This window comes from Euprymna scolopes, chromosome 14 (assembly GCF_053919585.1).
Source record: "Euprymna scolopes isolate OS-2025 chromosome 14, ASM5391958v1, whole genome shotgun sequence".
Lineage (NCBI taxonomy): Eukaryota > Metazoa > Mollusca > Cephalopoda > Sepiida > Sepiolidae > Euprymna > Euprymna scolopes.
The window spans coordinates 69,656,250-69,677,739 of NC_136495.1; the positions used below are offsets into that span (position 1 = coordinate 69,656,250).

Genomic DNA, 21,490 nt, shown 5'->3' on the forward strand with positions numbered 1-21,490 from the left:
ATAAAAATGGCGTAGGGGTGGGAGGCTGAAGGAGCCAACGTCAAATCGAGGCTGTAAATCATTTACCAAAATGAGGGATCGATTTACCAGAACGTTGTATGTAAAACTGAACCTCCTTCCAAATCTTTAAATGTGGATTTTTTTTTTTCGATTATTTTTTATAATCCAGTAGCTTAGCGTCCAATAATCTGAAGAAATAGTTGAAAAAAAAATACGAAGAGGAAAAAAATTGTAAGGGGGGGGGGTGCTGATTCTTCAGGTGAACCTACATATTTTTTTTTTTAATATTTTCTTTACCCAAGTTGAGTGTGATTTAAAATGGAACTTGATTAAAAAAAAAAATTTTAATCGCTTTTTTCGTGTCTAAAATTATTACTTTATGATGATTTTATTTGTATTTTTCATTTCAAGTTGGAATTGTTGTAAAACAACAAAAAAGCAAATATGTTTTTCTAATGTAAAAAAACAAAAACTACTTAATCAATTTACATATTTCAAAAATATTTGGAGTATTTTACGACCTAATACAGCATAGTTTAAATCCTAAAAGAAAATCAAAATCTACTTTTTTGGATAATAGGTTTCAAAGGCCTTTAATAATAATATAGAAAAGGGATTTTTTTTGTAAATAATTAAAATTTAACATTTTAGTGCGGGGATCACTTTCCTATATAAATTTAACGTAAAATGAAACCTCACTTCTTGGCGATGTAGCGAGATATGTAATTGTTAGCATTTTTTTTTTCAAGTTTGGTAGCGGGGGTGGAGCAGAAAGGGGAAATGGGGTTAGGTGAGGTTCATAAGTTCTAAACATTTTAAAAATATGTAGAAACACTTCAAAACGTGTGGGGGAGGAACTTTCTTTTTTTTATAAGACTTGCTTTGAAAAGGTCTCACTGTTAAATATTCTCAGAATGTTGGGGTAGTTATCAAAATTCGACTTTGTGGGGTAATATGTACAAAATAAAGGGGGAAGAAGGGATATGCCCCATATTTTGAGAAATGTCCTCCACTCATCAGAGTTGTATGGGAGTCCACTGTCACAAGCAATTTCGTCCTGCACACCATAATTCACAAAATACCTGCGTAAGATGTTGCATACTGTGGAGATCCTGGAGTCTTGTTGCATTGAGGATACCTCTGTCCAACCTGAATATTGTCGGAATTAGCATACCAACGAGTAGGGGGAGGGGAAGAAAAGACGGTTTAAGTCTTGCAACGAAATGTTGACGCTGCTTACAAGCAGTCTTTCCTTGTAAAAGTAACAAATGGGTAACGATGGTGGAAGTGTAATTTGTCTAAAAGACTACAACAACTACTACCACAACAGTAAAGCGGCCACCACTTTTATCTACTCCAACTCTCAGTCAACGAGATTCACGCGTGACTGAAATGTCTATTTAACTTGTAAGGAATAGGCACTCAGGTTCTTTGATTAACGGACCACCGGCCGTGTTGGTCACAGCTACCAGCACTCTTTTCTTCCCCACCGACCTACCCTCGGCAAGTCAACAAATTCAAAATTCTCACAATATCTGTCAGCATATATCATATATTTCCGTCCAGCCATGTTGAAAATATCTGTTATTGTCGACTGGGAAGGGTAGCCTGGGTGGACAGGCTCTATTGCGGGTTCTTTATGGATTGATGGGGCAATTTCGTTACAGCGCTTGCACTGATTGCGCTTTTCCTGCAATTGTGCTCCCATACCAGGCCAAAAAAAAACGTTGCTTGGCATTGCTTCTCATACTGTTGACCCCCTGATGGCCAACATTGAGTTAGTTGATAAGTTCACGACGTAGGCTTTTTGGAATTAATATGCGGCCTTCCTTGAATACTAGAGACTGAACCGTGTATAGGTCGCTTCGCATATTCCAAAACTCTTTAATATTTGGCTGTAGAAGATCCTTATGTCCAGGGAATCCCTTTTTTATTGTTTCCACGAGGTTCAGGTATTGGTGATCCATCGTGGCTTCTTGCTGTATGCGTGCCATCTTGATAAGAGATGTCTTTTGGTGGTATCGGAATTCTATTCCAGTTTGCAACGCTTCTTCCATGCTGTCCGATTCAGCTGCTGCGACTTTGGTGGTAGGTGTAGGGATACAAGACATGGCATTTGCTCGACCATTGGCGTTGCCTGGTATTGATATGGCCCTGAACTGGTACATCAGGGTCTGCTCTCTGATATCTAAAATTCTGGGATTTTTTATTTTGTCCAAGCTACGATCATTGAATATCGGCACAAGGAGTTTGTGGTCAATAGCAAGTATCAGGTGGGGGCAACCTAAAACAAACATTTTGCAGCTTTCCAATCCAAACTTTATAGCTAAAGCTTCCCCTTCAATTCATGCATACCGGTTTTCAGCAGGTCTAGTTAAATTATTTAGAGTTGGCAGGGACGTAATCTTGCTAAAATTTTGCTGACGTTGCACGTTACTGGTTGCCACAAGAGAAAGCGCAGAGCATCGCTTGTGATTTCAACCAGGAAATAAAGGATGTAATAGTCTCTCCATCATTTTGCTTCATTACAAAGAATTGCTGATGGTATACCTCAGGATGGACGGTTTTCACTGCGATGGATTTAATATATTCTAGCAGTTGTTCCTCTGGACCAACGAAGTTGAACAACATTTCATTTACCGATGAACTGCATGCAGCCCGTAGCTGTGTCATCTCTTTATAACGAAACCATGCATCCTTAAAAATGACCCATTTGTTGTCTGACAAGTCAGGTTCTATCACTGGTCGCTCAGGTTTCATCCGTGAATGGCGCGACAATGGGGTAGGGTTGTGTTGCTCGGTGGGCAGAAGGCATGCCATAAGGTTCGTCATCTGTTCTTGCATGGCGAATTGTTGTTGTTGTTGCATTTGTAACATGAAAGAAATTGGGTGGATTTCTGTGTGTTTTTGATGAAGCTTCGTTTGGGTTGGACATTTTTGTGTTTAACTAGAGTGTCAAAGTGTATAGAATATGCATAGTGACTGGATATTAAATAAGTGGATATTAAAAAACAAAAAAAAAAACAAAAAAACGAATAAAGTTTACCACGTGGTGAGGGTGCATTCTTCGTCCTTTGTACGTATTTTCATGTTTCTTATTTAGGATGGGTCGTTGTATTTTTCCATTGTTTTGTTATTTTTTGTTTTTATCCGACTCCTGACACCATGGAGGGCCTCCCTCATAAGGGAAAGACAACAACCCTGTAGTTAATCTCGATAAGCAACGTACGTGTACGTCTGTACCTTTATTGGGTCCGCCATGACAGTGCTTTGCTCTCTTATTCCTGGAGAGCTCGGGTCAAGGGTACATAACTCGGTATTATGTTTACACCAACAAGCCTAAGAGAGAGAGAGAGAGGGGGGGGTGTCAGTGCATACGTGTTGTAGGAGCAAATAAGTAAACATGAAGGAGTGATAACGACGAGGCATCTTTAAGGGTACCCATTTTTATTATATGCCAAGGGACGTAACTCGTACTGTTAAAAATACAAAACAAGATGATATAATCCATATCTTGACGCACCGTTTACAATAATATCATGTGATATCTATTGGGTAGATTTTTATCAGTATTTTATTTTATTTTCGAGTTTTAAGCAATTATGAAAACTTCAAAGATTACAGCCTCATGGCCGCCAACTTGTATCATGTAAGAAAACCACTACCGAAGGCGGTGAAATGGCACAAAATAGTCTCAAGGTCCAGGGGTCCATACCATGCAAACAGTAAATTTGCGACGGGTTTGATTATCAGGTTCGTTGTCAGCGACCTCGAATACCCATAAAAAACGAAGTAGAGTGGTCGGTGTTCTGCTGTAGCGTAAGGTAACATTTACCCTTATTTTAAAACATACAATTTGAAAAAAAGGTAAAACTATACAAACACCGTGACAGCGAATTAACCCTACCCCTAACCCTAACCCTAACCCCTAACCCTAACCCTAACCCTAAACCCTAACCCTAATCCTAACCCTAATCCTAACCCTAACCCTAACGCTGTCACGGTGTTTGTATAATAATACCGAAAAAAAAGAATGAATAAAGTTAAAGTTCGCTTTATTTGCAGCCGATAACTCCGCATAAAAACCTTTGTCAACAAAGGGTGAAGAAACTTAAAGATAACCAAAAGGCTCAAATGTGGTACTGATTAAATACACCAGCACTCTAATTTTAGGCTTTCTAATTTTATCCATAAAATTTACCAAAGAATGTTACGAAATGTTGTATTTAAATTTCCTCCTTTTTCGCTTTCTGCGAACCTGCTATCCTGGACGCCATCTTGACGCTTCTTGTCTGCTAATTTAAACATCTTTCTTATAGTAAGTAAATAAAAAGTAGGTCGTTCAGAAGCAGACTTTCAAACAAAAGGTAAGTATTATTTCAATTTAGTGGTTTTGAGTGGAGGGGGGGGGATACTACAAGGGCCCTTTTGAACCATTGTTACTTTTGATTTCGATATGGATGTCCAAAATAATCCAACGTTTCTCTTTTGCGTGTAAACAAAGAACTTCCCACACGGCTTTTTAAAACATCACAAAAATATCAAGAAAATTTCGGATTTATTACTTTCTTAGTAAATTGGGTACTTCTACAATTTATCGCCGAAAACGAAGATGCCATTATTTTTCGCACACCTGTCGTTAAAATCCGAGGGAGAAATCAGTATTTTAAATATGACCGAAGAAGCAAAGCATGAAATAAATGAATACATAAAACTAGATAATGATTTTCCCGTTTCATTTAAATTAGTTTGTTGTTGACTCTTCAAAGTTGCTTTAATTTAAAAAAGATGTTTCATTAAAGTTGGCTGCTTCGGTAGGGGGTATGGTTTTTAACGTCGGTTAATCATAATATTTTTTTTTTAATTTTCGAGTACTTTTTTATTGCATGTGAAAGATTATAGTTTAAAGTTAATTTCTCAAAGAAAAAAAGTCTGTGAAATAAAAAAAATACATGGAATAATTTTATCTCAAATCTGAAAGACCCTACATTTCACGTAAAAATTCATTATGACAAAAATTGCGTTTACATTTTTTTCTGGCAAGAAAAATATAAGTTTTCTGGAATTATTTCCAAGTTAAGTATTAAGTTAAGGTCTTAAGATAATGAATTAATACAATAAATGTACTTATCTTTTGCAAAAAAAAAAAAAAAAAAAAAAAAAAGTAATAATTATCCAAAAATATCACTGATAGGAACGAGACTTGTTCATCGTTTCAAAATAAAAAAAAATAAAAAATTCTAGCGGCAAAATTCAAATATGTATGGAAGGACAAATTAGACATAATTTATGTCTTTATTTAACATTATTCCGGCATACCGAGCGATTCTTTTTTTTTTTCTTTTTCTTTATTTATTTATTTAAAAATGCATAAAAGTTAATCAAATTCATTAATTATACTACTGACAATTTATTCTTTGAAAAAAAAGTTAGTACCATTATTTATTAATATTAATACAGAATTATAATTGGTTAAGAAAACAATTTATAATTATTGAAAAAATTACACACTAAAAAAATACAGACTTGCCTTAAAATTTATCATGTTTACGTGAAATTTAAAGTTGATGAACAAAAACAGGTGGGTAGTTGAAAAGAGGAGGAGGGTGGGCAAAACAGACTGGTTTTCTTTTTTTCTTTTCAACTCTGCACATCCGTACTTACCAACATGGAATGTTCGTATAATTTTTGCCATTTTTTAATTAAATTATTTTTCTATGTTCCTGGTTTTCAATTTAATTTTTTGGTACTAGTGCAGAGTCAGAGAATGATCCGGACGTAAATAATAACGTTATTATTTAAAAGGCCATTCTTAACATGGGGAGGGGAGGGTGTTTTGTACCTATACTATACTTCAACCTTACAATTGAATAAAAAAAATATATCATAAAACTTTAATTAAGCTTGGAAATACGATTTAAAAAATAGCACGGATCACTCTCTGCACTAGCACCAATTTTTTTAAAATTTGTTTTCGAAGATTATATGGACATTATTTTACGTTGATAATTATACGTTCTTGCATGCAATGGAAATATTAGAATCTTGCCTGTAAATATTATGTTAAAAATGTAAGCGTAAAAAAAAAAAAGTAGAAATAATTTTTGCAATTATAATTTTGTTTGTGAAAATATTAAATAAACAATGCTTAATTCAATGATAATATTAGTAGTTCGAAAAATTAATTTTTCTTCGAGTTATATCGAATTCAGGGGCTTTTTTCGTGATGTTCCTGTAAAAATTATTTTACTTTTATTTTATTGTTACAAATTACGATGCTTTATTTACATAAAAAAAGCAAAAATAAAATCTTACGTTTTTTATTTACTACTGAACACCATAACTTTAGTAAAGGTATTTTTTGTTTAAACAAAATAGTACATTTTCACTAAGATTTAAATAAAAATAATTAGTTTATTATATTCCGCAATCATTATTTGATAAATACTGAAAATTTCATTAAAATTGATTAATTTCCTGATTTTTGGTGAAGGGAGGGGTCAAAATAATTTTGAGCATCAGTATTCAATTTGCCCTTACCTAAAATTATTTATTTATTCGAAAAAAAAAAAAAATTCTATTTTATAAAAATTCAATGTTGCTTTCATTACAAAATTGTTTTATTAAAATTATATTTTCTTACGCAAACTTTTCAATAAATATTTTTACAATTCTATTTTGATAAATTTTAATGCAATAAATGTTTTGGTTTTCAAATGGTGCTCGCCCAGTTTAAACAATTATGAATATTTCATTTTCTGTTTTTAATAGGTACGGACAAAATGAATGCCAATGCTTAAGATGTATAAACATTTTGACCCCTCCCTTTACTTAAAAATTTATCCAAAATCAGGAAATTAACCAATTTTAATGAAATTTTCAGTATTTATAAAATAATGATTACGGAATATAATGAACTAATTATTTGTATTTAAATCTTAGTGGAAATGTATTATTTTGTTTAAACAAAAAATACCTTTATTAAAGTTATGGTTTGATGTAGTAAAAAAAATGAAAGAATTTATTTTTGCTTTTTTTATGAAAATAAAGTGTCGTAAATTATGACAATTTTTAAAAAAATTATTTAATTTTTACAGGAACATTATAAAAAAAGCCCCTAAAGCCTATATTAATGAATTCAATATAGCTCAAAGAAAAATGAATTTCTCGAACTATCGATATTACCATTGAATTAAGCATTGTTTATTAAATATTTTCGGACACAAAAAATTATAATAGCAAAAAAATATTTCTACTTTTTTTTTAATTATAGATTTCACATAATTTTTATATGCAAGATTTTAATCATTTCCTTGCTCGCATGAATGGGAAACTTTTGGCATAACATAATTTTTATATAATCTCAAACACGAATTAAAAAAATTAATTTAAAAACAGGAACATTAAAAATAAAATAAAAATGATAAAAATTGATACAAACGTTCAGAATAGGAATGTATGGATGCACGTCTGGGGGAGAAAAAAAAAGAAATCTGACACCCCTACGGCCTTTTGCTATCATGACTTCATTTTGAAACATTTCGATTGGCTGTAATTTTGGATTTCCATATAATCAATCATGTTTACAGACCTTCATTTGTTGTGTTTTGGCAAACGGCAGAATTACTTGCTTTTTGAGGGCTAATTAAGCTATTAAGTTATCAAACAATGTGTTTTTTATTATTTAATTCAATATCTTAGGACTTTACTAATTATTTTTTAAATAGACCCAGAAAACTAATATTTATCTTTTAAAGGATTTTTACAATGAATTTATTTAACTTCAAAATTTAGCTGAATTGGTTAGCTCGCCATGAAAACATTTTTCATAACTTTTTTTTTCACGTGTACAAATATTTTTTCCTTTAGGAAATTAACTTTAGTCTCTAATCTTTCAAATACAATACAAAATTGTCAGAGACCTACAAAAAAAATATGATAAATCGACTTTCAAATCTAGGTCCCTCTATCTTTATCCACCCATTTTTGCCCATACCTAGTTTTTAATAAAAAACATATATGTTTCATGAAAAGCTTTCCTATTTTCATTAATTAAATGGAAACCTTTTCAATTAAACAATTGCTAAAGCATTATTTGTTACCCTCCTTTTACTGAAATGCTGATTTAAAAACAAAAAAAAAAGTTTTGGATGTTAAACGACACCATAAAATACCTAAAACTCTTTAAAACACGTTGGTTTTACTGTAGGGTAAATATAGGGTAAAGCGGTTAATGTTAGTTGTTTTGTTTGAGAATTTAATTACATGACACAAAGCACTTCAGAATGTTATTTGTCTCTTTCACTTTCTTTATTTACTTTTTTTCATAGTTCTTTCCGGAAGTAATTAATATCTAGTTTAATTTTTTATTTATTTCCTACTTTGGCCATAGTTTAAAATATTGATTTCTCCCTCGGATTTTAATAACAGGTGCGCAAAAAATATGGCGTCTCCATTTTCGGCAATAAACTGTAGAAGTACCGTAGATTGTAACTGTGAAGAAGTGTTCAAATCAATGGCGACCGAATGTGATGCAAACATTGCTATGTGGTGCTAACACAATAGAAATACACTAACTTATGTTCGTACAGTAACCAAAATCTCCGTAAAAAGCACAACTTAAAAAAAAAAAAATTAATTGACAAAAAAATCTAGTAATTCTTTCAGTGTATTCTATTGAGAAAATTTTGTTGTTTCTGATTATTCTATAAAATGGAAAAAGTTGTAATAAATTATTTTTACGGCAGAAATCAGATACAAACTTTTTTGCCAAGTTATTGAAAAAATTAAATAAAATAATAATGATAAATAATAACGTCATCAATAATGAAGCCTATTGTTTTTGCTTGAAACTAAAATTTGATACTGCTTGATGTCCAAAGTAACGTGTATTATGGTATATTTTTTTATATAAAACCACCATATTAATTTTTATTATTAGATACAAATAACATTCTAAAGTGTTTTTTGTCATGTAATTAAATTCTCAAACAAAACAACCAACGTTAACCGCTTTACCCTATATTTACCTTACAGTAAAACCAACATGTTTTAGAGTTTTAGGTATTTTATGGTGTCGTTTAACATTCAAAACGGTTTTGTTTTTAAATGAGCATTTCAGTAAAAGGAGGGTAACAAATAATGCTTTAGCAATTGATATTGTGATTAAAATTACAGAGTGTGGGGTCGACAAGAAAGTAAAAGAACTCTCTTATCTATGGATTCAACATGTTATAAAGACACACTCAAATCTCAAATATTGCAAAACGAGAAGCTGGCAGTCTTCTTCGGATTTTAGAAAGAAAATTCGTCTACGTTACCAACTTGTTACAATTACAAAAAAAGATTGTTTGTAAGCAACAATGCCATTTCATTGCAAATTTAAACGTATTTTCTTTCTAGACCCCATCTTACCAGTTGGTAAGATAATTCTGACAATATAGATGCTAATGTGTTTTATATCAGCAGTGTAGTTTTTATTAATGTGATTTTTTTTCCAAGTGATACAGTACACTTGTGCTTTTAATTTACTTTCTTCACATCAATTATTTTGAAGTTTTTATTGAAGACAAAACGTTGAACACACAAATAATTGAGGGTTTTCCCTTTTATTTCTATTAAAATACGTTGGAATATTTCCATTTATCATCATTATTTTTTATGCAGTAGCTGTATTGTTTTAGAGCACTTGCGTTATCTGCATTAGTATATTATATTCCTATCGTCCCACATATATTTCATTCTGGTCCTTCAAGTTACCAATCTGCAAATATTACTTCTTCGTTAACATTTTTATCAGCAATGGCAGATAGAATATAGTCTATTTCATTATTTAAAGAATTATTTCTTGAATTATCATATTGTTTAAACCTCAACCCTCCAGACTATTATTAAAGATTGTTAGTATTTAGAAATTAGTTTTTGTTGATTGCAGATTATTTTTTAGTACATATTTTTAGCAAGATTAGCGAAAAAAAAAATCAAAATTCAAGTAAAAATTCATTTACTAAGTAGGGCCCCCAATTTGCTACCTTAATTGTAAAATTGATACCTTATAGACAGTGTAACTGAAATATCTAATTTCTAAGTAAAGACATACAGATTTCCTCGACAATTACGATATAAAAGGAAAGTGAAATCTTTTCAGTGCATATTTAAGATTTTTCTCCAAATTTCATTTTATTCTTCAAGATTGAAAAGCACAAAAGACTTGCGATAAATTCAGCATCTTTTTTTTTTGGACATGTAAAAAAAACGTTTGTTCTTCTGCTCCAATATTTTCATGTTTATTACTACATTTAGATATCCTATATTTCGTAGCTACTATTGTAGATCTACTTGGTAAAGATTTTTCATCCTATCCTGCACTGTACCTTTTTTCTTCACTTCCATTGTGCCATTCTTTCTTGGTTAAAATCAAAATCAAGTAATTTCAGTGAAAATGTTTATGAGAATAGAAACTAAAAATTCGAAATGAAACAGCAAATATAAAAATAATCAAAGAAAAGAAATTGATTCGTATTTGAGGAAAATAATTTCACTTGTTTATATATAATTTATTTTGTTAATGTCTCTAATTAAAAATGTCAGTTAAATTACTAATGTCAAATTGCATATATTTACATAATATCTATATTTCTATAAAAGTGAGAATGTGTGTGTGTGAAAACACAAGAATATTTTATCTACAGATTTGAATATTGGTATATAGGATATTCAAATATGCGACATTTTTTAATCCACTTTTATTCGGTAAAAAGGGCTGCTAAGGAGTCAAAATTAGTAACTTGGTACGTGGGAGCTGTCGGATTTTTATCTATTTGTCAACTGTTTTATGACTCCACATGCATGGTCGAAAAACATGACAACTTTTTTATGTTAAGAATAAGATTTTTTTAAAACAATTTGTAAATGTCATGTTAAGCTGGTGTAATGGTGAGCATACTTGACTCAATGTCTTTAGATTTTGGTTTCGATCTCAGCTCGAGTATTTTTTACTTATAAGAAGTGAACTGTTAAGAAAAAAAGCAATACTCGCCTGCACATGCCTCAGTTTGTATATTAATTAAAACATAATATTTATGTGTATTTTGCAACTGAGCAATGCTGGGGGCCTGCTAGTATATTATATTTATGTTATCATTATCTCGTTCGAGGTCCATAGTTTGTTCAATTTAAGAATTGTAACTATATTGGAAATTACATATTGATACTATTTTTCCTTTCTTACAAATGATCGTTTACTTAGTAGTCTAATAATAAAACTTAACCTTAAACAAAAGATTAGTTTTCTTTCAAAGTTCTGCTGGAAATAGCTGTGTATTTACATTATTTTTATTTGGTTTTCTTACCCCCATTTTAAATTCCCAATTAAAACAAGTGAATGTCCTTTTTTCAATTTATTGACAGATAATATAACGGAAAAAGATAATTAAATTTGCATTATGAAAAGAAACTAGTAGAAACTACCAGAATATTAGAGTTTCTATAATTCATCATATACATTTATATGGAAAATTTTAATTTTTTTAATTGATGAATACATTAAATTTTATTAATTTTTTAATTGATGAATACATTAAATTCAGAAACAATTTTTTTCTGATAAAAGGTTTTTATGTGTGTAAAAATAGAGAAAAAGATTTTACAATCTTTGAGGTAAGCATTGATAATTTGGATCGTTCAGTTTACTTTTTTCATCTGGGTACTATTCAACTAATAGAGCTCTGACTATTGAAAATTTCGATGTTAGTTTTGGAACTTGGGAATCTAATCTTTTAACTTGGGCATCATTTTCTAACTCGAAATCTGCTGCAATTCAATTAATTTTATGTGATCGATTGTTTCAGTCATGACTTTGCATAAGTGTTTATTTTATCCTTAGTTATTATCACATGTAGTAAGGCTAGAATTCAAAATTCTAAAATAATATTGATGGTAAATCAAAACACTTTTGCATGTTATGTGACATATCCCTGTGAATATAATAATAAAAATGAGAATAGTAGTTTACATAAGGTAAATAATACAAAACTATCATTGCAAGTATTACTTTTATTTCTTTACTAGCAGGCTGTCCGGCATAGTCTGGTGATAAACTTAGCATAAATAATAGATTTTAATTCATACAGAAACTGAGAATGTTTTTGTAAAGTTTACTTCTTGTAAGTAAAAAATACTCAAGCTGAGGTCGAAACCAAAACCTAAAGACAATGATTCAAGTACGATAACCATTAGCCTAACTTGACACAATCTTTACAACGTATTTTCCAACTTACTTATTCTTAACATAAAGAAGCTGCAATGTTTCATAGCAGACACATGCACATTCATGAAACAGTTGAAAAGAGATAAAAATCCGACTACCCCTGCATACCAATTTTTCAATTTTGACCCTTAGCAGGTTTTTTCCAGATGGAAAAGGATTAAAAAGTTTTCCCCATGTTTGAATGCCCTATATACAAAATTACAAGTCTGTCACTAATTCAAAAAGAACTCATTACCTACAGTTTTAAAATGTAAATTACAAAAATATTACATTCTGATATTTTTTTCTTTCATGAGATAATCCCTTAAAATTTAACGATTTCACATATTTGGAAAAAAATGCATTTTCATTGCATTATATCTGTCTTAAACAATGATTTTCACATCTGGGTAACATAAGGCATGAGCCTTACTTTTGATTTGAAAGAATAAGATTAAATGTAGTAGATGTGTTTCTCTGTCGGCATTAAGGAAGACTATAAATAAACGAACCTAACTTAAGGTAAAATGATATCTGAAGTGGCTAGATTAAGGTGTAGATATACAAAAAGATCATAAACTGGTTGTTTGTGTATTGTTAATATATATGTACAAAAAATACTACCTTTGTGCAAGAGATTTAAAAGATTTTGAATTTTGCCTACGTTGTATTCAGAAACTGGTCAAATTAAAATTTTTGTAAAACTATTGTATTGAAAAGCACATAGAAATGTCTTAAACATTCATCTCAAAAGTCAGCGTAGAATCAAACTTTTAAAATCTAATATATAAAAGGCAAAATGAGTGCGAGCATTTGTGTATGCCCATGAAAGGCTTTTTGGCTGGGGGTTCTTCCATCAGTTAGATTCCAGAAGTTTTCTTACACTTCCTAGATCATAATATCTCAGATTCACAAACGGATATCGTTTTTTTTTTGTTGTTAGAGTTTAAAAAAATTCCCTCCCTGCCATTGTTTCGAGTGTTTATTTGTCTTTTTTGTATAATAAAGCGAAACTAATCGAACGAAAACGTCTCTGCCTGGCCTTCCTGGCAGAGATCACAGTGTAGTATCTGTTATGATCCTTCACTTAAACAATAAGGTTTTGGTCAATGTGAGGGAGACCCTTCATACCAAGATAATTATATTTTAATCAATTGGGCATTGGTCAATGTGAAGGAAACGCTTCATATCAATTACTATTTATTTGGATATTGTCAGAGTGCCCCTTTTGGAGGGAGCTGGCTTTCCCCTGCATTAAAAACAACCTTTGTGGGAGGTTTAAAAGCCATGCCATTTTTGCAAGTCATCTTTTTCATTGACTAAGTTAAATTTGAACATTTTACACTTCCGATCGCATCATGGAGTAGGGGTAAGATGTCAGATTTTCTTTCACTTTCTTTTCTGCCTTCGCATCATGGGTTCAAGCCTGCCTGCCTACTACCACATTTTCTTTGTTACACCTCCAAACACCTGGGCAACGCTGGGCACCCAGGCTAGTATAATATAAAGGAAGAAATATTTTGATTGACAAAGCATAAGATTTGAAGTGCAATATTTGTTTTGTTGACTAGATGTGCACATTCTGTTACAAACTGAAAATCAAAACATAATTATTCCCAGTCAGCAAATTCATTCTTCTGGAAGAATCAGAACATTATTTTTTTCATATATTATGAAAATTAAGCTATTTTTAATTAAATTGGCTTTTTGTACATTCCCCAAAAGATGACATTGTTGGTAAATTAATGTACACATCGATGTCAGATAAATAAGTGATTTAAGACATTTCAATCTTTCAGTGATGACGAGTTGTTTACACATCTCAAATACATCAGTTGCAAAGTGTGTACATAAATGTGGATTTTATGCATTGCTTAACTTTTGCAAATAGCCTGCTTAACAATCTCAAGAGCAGTATATGTTAAAGCTGTTTTTCTTCACCCATTCAAATACATACAGTCGATAAACATTGTTGAACAAGGTATGCTTGTCCAATACATGATCTAAATTTGGGCTATCGAATATTTTTCCAACCTATCAGAGATACGAACTATTGCACCTAAATAGATGGATAGAAGCTTAAAGTGATCTCTCAGATGAAATGTACAAGCTAGTGAGTGAATGTCAGCATTTGGTAGAATGCTCCACTCTATGATGGTGAGAAAATTAATAAGAAGAATAATCGTGGTTTTTAACTTTAAAGATAATATATCTAAAAACACATTGAATAATGATTTCAGCTAATATGCATGATCAACTGTATATTTAACACCCAAATTAGTCTGACACCAAAACTGATTTTCAACTACTTAGTTACAAAATGAGATTTTTCATTAAAACACTCGGAACAGGTTTATATTTGCTTTTAGGAAAATTCATAGTTTCAGTTTGAAAATATTGATTGAATCAAACAACAGACCATGTTTAAATAAAATGAAAATGCAGAGATAGCTGTTTTCTTCACCCATTAGATTATGTATTATTGAGAGACTTTGTTGAACAAGTAAGGTATGTTTGTCCAATGCATAGTTTAAATCTTGCCAATCAGATGTTTTATCTAACCTATTAATCGAAATTATAAAAGTGACTAAAAGAAAAGAACTGCTTCTACTATTATATATTTTTGAAAACATTGATCAAACTGGGCTGCATACAAACTATGCTTATATATATTTTTTGAAGATACATTTGGTGTTTTGAATAGCATTTTGTAGGCAAAAAGGAAAATTATTACATGTTAAACACTATGTAGAATTTTTAGAGAATCTTTAGTTAAATGTTATGTGAAATATTAAATTTATTTTATTAACAACAATTGGACTAATATTTTGAATTTCATTAATAACGATTTGTGAACTTTTTAATTAGAATTCTTATAATAATTTACACATTTAACAGCTTTAATATATAATTAATTTGTCCCTTTCAAAATTAATGTACTCAATATATTTAAAAGTATTTTTTTAAAGAAAAAGATGTATATAAATTAATGTTATTTCTTGACATGGAAATTTATTTTATATTTGCAGAATCTCCAGCCATCAAAAAAATATCAAATCCATTATTTAAATGGGTCGTCATTTCCTCTGTGACTTACAATTTGGAATTGTATTCTGCTATTGTTTATATAAAATACTTGAAGTTAAGAGTCTAAAATGCGAAACCATAACCTTTGTAAAAGAATATAGGGAAAATGTTTTCTTGTCAAGTATATTTCATTTCTTCTCAGTTTTATTTTGGAGTGTTTCATAATTTTGTCCAGGTTTTGAAAAACTGGTGGTATATGGAAAAATATGGAGAAACAAATTTTATAAAAATTATTTAGTAAGTCGACTTTTAAAATGAACTTAAAATCTGAAAAGAAAACGACATGTTATGTAGTGTCTGAATCATGTTTTTCAAACAACAACAAAAAACAACAAACAGAAATGAAGAGAAAAAAGAAACTATACTCTTGTGAAGTATGTGGTTTTCCTTTTTCACAAAAGTCAAATTTATTGCTGCATATACGAACTCACACTGGAGAGAAACCCTATTCTTGTGAGGTATGCAGTTCGTCTTTTAAACAGAAGCAAAACTTGCTGCGACATAAACGGATACACACTGGAGAGAAACCTTATCCTTGTGAAGTGTGTGGCTCTTCTTTTACAAATAAATCAACAATCTTGCAGCACATGCGAACACATACGGGAGAAAAACCATTTTCTTGCAAAGTCTGTGGTTCTGCTTTTTCACAAAAGTCAAGTTTGTCACTGCACATGCGAACACACACTGGAGAGAAACCATATTCTTGTGAAGTGTGTGGTTCTTCTTTCACGCAAAAATTCAGTATGATGCAGCATATGAGAACACACACTGGCGAGAAACCATATTCTTGTGAAATATGCCAAGCTTCTTTTACACAGAAACCCATTATGTTGCAGCATATAAGAACACATACTGGAGAGAGACCATATTCTTGTGAAGTATGTGGCTCTTCTTTTACCCTCAGAGCAATGATGCTGCTTCATATGCGAACACATACAGGAGAGAAACCATATTCTTGTGAAATATGTGGATCTTGCTTTGTAGACAAGTCAGGTTTGTTGCGGCATAAGCGAACTCATACTGGAGATAAACCACATTCTTGTGAAATATGTGGCAATGCGTTTACACAGAAATCAAGTATGTTGCGTCATATGCGAATACATACAGGGGAGAAACCATATTCTTGTGAAGAATGTCGTTCTTCTTTTTCTGATAAGACAAGTTTACTGCGACATATACAAACACATTTATGACAGGTTATTACAATTAGCCTTAAATCGCAGGCCACACAAACCATGATGTCTTATATATATGCTAAGTAAAATATTGAATAAAGGCCAGAGTACCTACAAACTGAGCCAGGCCCACCTACAAGATCTGAACAAAGGAGTTAACAACCTGCTCTTTCTGGATGACTTCAAGCTCTATGCCAGCTCAGAAGCTGACTTTAAGTCAACTCTTGCAGGACGTACATTGCTTCTCCAAAGATATTGAAATTAAGTTTGGTCTGAACAATTGTGGTAAACAGACAAAAACGAAAAACATTCAGCTTGATAATATACTGACACAAAAGACCTAAAAGGCCAAGAACAATGCAAATATCTTTGCATATGAGAGAATGATTGAATTTGGCATGCCAAGATGAGAGACAAAACAATGAGGAAAAGGTTGACAATGTACAGAGCAACATACAAAAACCAGTGTCTGACTAAGTTGTATCTGTCCAAAGGTATGGATCTCTCAGAGATTTACTATCAACATCGTTCCACTATGATTATGCAATTCTTACAATTACATAGCTAGAAAATGGCGCTATCGAAATTAACATAATATGAGACAAGAAGGAAAAAAGAAGCAACCATGGTAGAAGGTAGTGTTTCTGATATTACTAAAGTCTCGTGTGTGAAAATACATTGGAATCTTTGTAAGATCTCCATTATTCCAGTAATTATGGGTGTAATCGAACTCTTGAAAAAGAATCTAAAACATTAATTGGCAAATAAATCTGGTGAACCAAAATAGATACACACAATTGCACTTAACATGATATCTTGGTTGAAATGTATGAAATAGTAGGTGAAGTCTAGCATCTAGTAGAACAGACTGATATGAAAAATGAAAGGAAAATAATCTTACTCAGAAAAACCAAAATAAAGAAATTCAAAACAAGTGAATGTTTATCCTCATATATCGAAATTAAGTGTACGTTCCAGAAGGGAGCACTTCATCGATTCTAATTAACTGAAGTTAAGTAAAAAAAAAAAAAAAAAATTGAACCAAACTATGAAAAGACCACAAGAAAGATAGAATATGGCATTTATATAGTCAATTGGGAGAAGGAAAGTTATTTTCTATGATTTAACTAAAGTTTTAACAACGAGAATCTCAAATAAACATGATATCTATGTATCTCATAAAGAAATCAAGTGTTAGCTCTCCATAACAAAATCACTAATAATAATAATTTATTCTATCGTAGTTAGATGTACTCTAATTAAGTAGATGAATAATAATAAAATATATATAGAAATGTATTTTCTTAATTGACAAAACTCTAAATTCTGATTTATTATTTATTATAAAAATTATAAACAGCTAACTTATTAATACTTAATAAGCTGATGTTCAAAGATAGTTTACTAAAACCTAGTAATGCTGTGTATGTCGTTAAATGCTGACTGCGAGAATGTGCCTCCAAAAATAATACATATATTGTCATGATTAGAATTAGTACATATCTCTTGTTGGTTCACGTCTCGTGCCCTCCTCTCACAGCTCAATCTAGTAGCAAAAGATTTCAGAAACACCTTAATGAAAAACACAGCCATCCTTGCTGTCTTTATTTCAACCTGTGCCTCTCTAGCATCAATGTCTTACTCATTCGAGCAAATATCCATCATTAACCAAGCTCGATACGAGGAGAAAGGAAGGTATTAAAGTGCATTTGAAATGGTTTAAACTAGCTTTCTTAACTTCACAAATTTGAATTTTGTAAATTATCATGTGCCAGACCAAGACACATAATAGTTAAATCATTGCTGTGCCAACTGAAAAGGATAGATAAAAACCTACAAATAGGAATTGTTACCATTGTTTAATCAAATCTGTATATATATTATATACAGATTTGATTAAACTAATATTATAGTTTAATGCATTGCTTGTAATATATATTTCCAAATTCATAATGATCAGTACATTAGTTTATGACATTATCATATATATGTGTGTGTGTGTGCGTGTGTGTGTGTATATATATATATATATATATATATATATATATATATACAAGGATCAGATGCACAATACATCATAAAATTGTTTTTCTTTCTGCTTTTTATTTTCATTTATTTTATTTCATTTTATGGTGTATCGTGCATTTGATCCTTATATATATATATATATATTCAGATTTGATTTAACAATAGTGACAATTCCTGTTTGTTGGTTTTTATCTATCCTTTCCAGTAGCAATGTTTGCAGATATGACAAGTTCATGTTTATATGTGAACAGAACATTAAATCATTGCTGTGCCAACTGAAAAGGATAGATAAAAACCTACAAATAGGAATTGTTACCACTATTTAATCAAATCTGTATATATATTATATACAGGCATGCTTAAAGTTTAATGCATCGCTTGTAATATATATTTCCAAATTCATAATGATCAGTACATCAGTTTATGACATTATCATATATATATGTGTATATATATATATATATATATATACAAGGATCAGGTGCACAATACATCATAAAATGAAATGTCATGGAGACAGAATACATGAAAGACAGAAAGAACAAATAATTAAATATGGAAAGTTTGAATTTTTATTTCTGCCGGTATTTAATTGTTTTTCTTTTCTTTCTGCTTTTTATTTTCATTTATTTTATTTCATTTTATGGTGTATCGTGCATTTGATCCTTGTATATATATATATATATATATATATATATATATGCAGATTTGATTTAACAATGGTGACAATTCCTGTTTGTTGGTTTTTATCTATCCTTTCCAGTAGCAATGTAGCTGGAATTTTTTCCTATTATATAATTTGGAAACATTATGTAAAATTGTCACTGCAGTTTGTAATACTGTGTTGACTGCAAGAGTAAGATAAACAGAATGATTAACTATCTCTATTTTTCTCACGCTTTGTACCTACTTTGCAGAAATGTATGCTACATTTTTCCCAAATAAATTCAAAGTGTAGTATCTGTTCAAATACGATATTTCGCACTTTTTCCTTCTGTCGGTACTGAGACTATTTTATTTTTCCCCGCAATTCAGAGTGCTCCTATTGTGGAAGCTGAACGTTCCCAACAATTAAAACATTCGTAAATAAGAACAACGCACATAATTATGTACGTTATAACCAATATTGATATTTTAACTTTAAAATGTATAATCGGCATTGCTAAAGAAAATTTTCTGCAGGTTGTTCACAATCAATTTAATAAACGAATTTTAGTTTATTATTTAATGCAACAGCAGCAACACATCTGAACCATTTCTTTAGAACTAATTCTTTTCTTTTTCAATTAATATTTAATAAAGTTCAATTTCAGTAAAAGTCTGACTGCATTTTTTCTGTTATATTTTAAATGCAAATTCCAAAGTTTTTTATGCTTTATAAAAAAGATGTCAACCTGATTTTTCGCTATGTTTTGCTTACTCCGAAGGGTACTATGTCACTTTTTATCCATACCATTCTCTTTGTGAAGACCACACTAGTAAACCTAACATTTTCAATTGCGGCCACTGAAGGATTTTATCCAAATCAATAAGTTGAAGTAAATCTTATACTGTCTTTCACACTAGTCTAAGAAGAATGTCTCTTGGCAAAATAAAAATGCAACTATATGTAACTAACTAACAAACGATTTAAATAATAAGCCTTAAAATTATTTTGATTTTATTGTCATCCTTATATACGTTTTATGTCTTTTGAGGTTTCTTTTTCCAACCAGTTGACAAACATGAAAACTTACAATCAGAAAAATATGTTGCCAAACGGTGGACTTTTCATGAATAATCGTGATTTTTTAAAAAATTATTAATATAACTAATTGAAGTAAATACCAAGCTTTTTAAAATCTAAAGATTTTGAGCAGATTCACCATCTCTGGTAAGGGTTGCAGATGTTGGGGACTGGACAAAAGACCATCGGAGAAAATCATGCCAGATAATTTTACAAACGCTATTTAGTTAAACACTGGAAAGAAAATGAATGACAATTTTATCTTAAATTTATATGCAAAACGGATTTCTTGTTTTAAATTCCAAATTATTTTTATTCCCAATTTTTTCTAAAATGTTCTCACATAATCGCTTAAAAGCAATCTTAAATTTGACAAACTTCTTAATGCTTTCCCTTTAAGTGTTGTACTTAAGATCTTTTATCAACTTATTGTTAGATTTTCATTTATATTTTGCAATTTATCCACTTCTGTTATTTTATCTGTATTGTTTTTACCATGCCATTTGTTATTAGGATCTATAGATTTTTCCCTGGTAGATTCAAGGCACTAAATATTTATTATTTTACCGTTAATACCAGCAATAGAAAATTAAGTTTTAAACACGCAAAAACTTGAAATAATTGTTTTTTTAATCGGAAATCAGGCTAAATCTTTTTTTTTTATCAAATTAGATTCCGATTAATCGTCCACATACTAATCAGAATATAAGGTAATTTTATGTTCATACATACGATATAAACCTCGAGTCGGATACATACAGATGGGATTAACCAACCACCAAAGATACAATACAAAAATAATTTTTGGAAATTTCATCTGATCATACTGAAGAATCAAACGAGAAATTCATGCACTTTGTGTTAGAATCCGTGCTCAGTGATTCATGAAATGGAAATATGTTACAAACCCATACAAAAGTTTTGAATATGCACTCATAATTATATTCTAAAACTACATTAACAAGAGTGTGTACATAAGTATGTTTCAGCTTGAAGGAAGATGGCACAGCAATATCATGGGTTCTGCATTCACGCTGGCCGTTCATAGACAGAACATACTTTTAACATGGCAGCAGTATACAATAGATTGTGAAATTTCCAATTTGTGAAATTTATGGTTAAACGAACAATTTCTTGGGCATACTGCTATCAAAATTTCCAACTCTAAAACTCGACACTCTTTCAAGTTGATTGCACATGACTACGTGTGTAGCACGCATTCTTCCA

At 30.8% G+C, this 21,490-nt stretch overlaps 1 long non-coding RNA gene across 1 annotated transcript; it reads left to right on the forward strand.

The window, feature by feature from the left end:
• The first annotated feature begins 3,487 nt into the window (after window positions 1-3,487).
• On the forward strand, window positions 3,488-17,390 carry LOC145293069 (uncharacterized). The gene is made up of 2 exons (XR_013869652.1): window positions 3,488-4,367; window positions 15,277-17,390. It is a non-coding gene; the product is annotated as an uncharacterized LOC145293069 (long non-coding RNA).
• The last annotated feature ends 4,100 nt before the right edge of the window (window positions 17,391-21,490 follow it).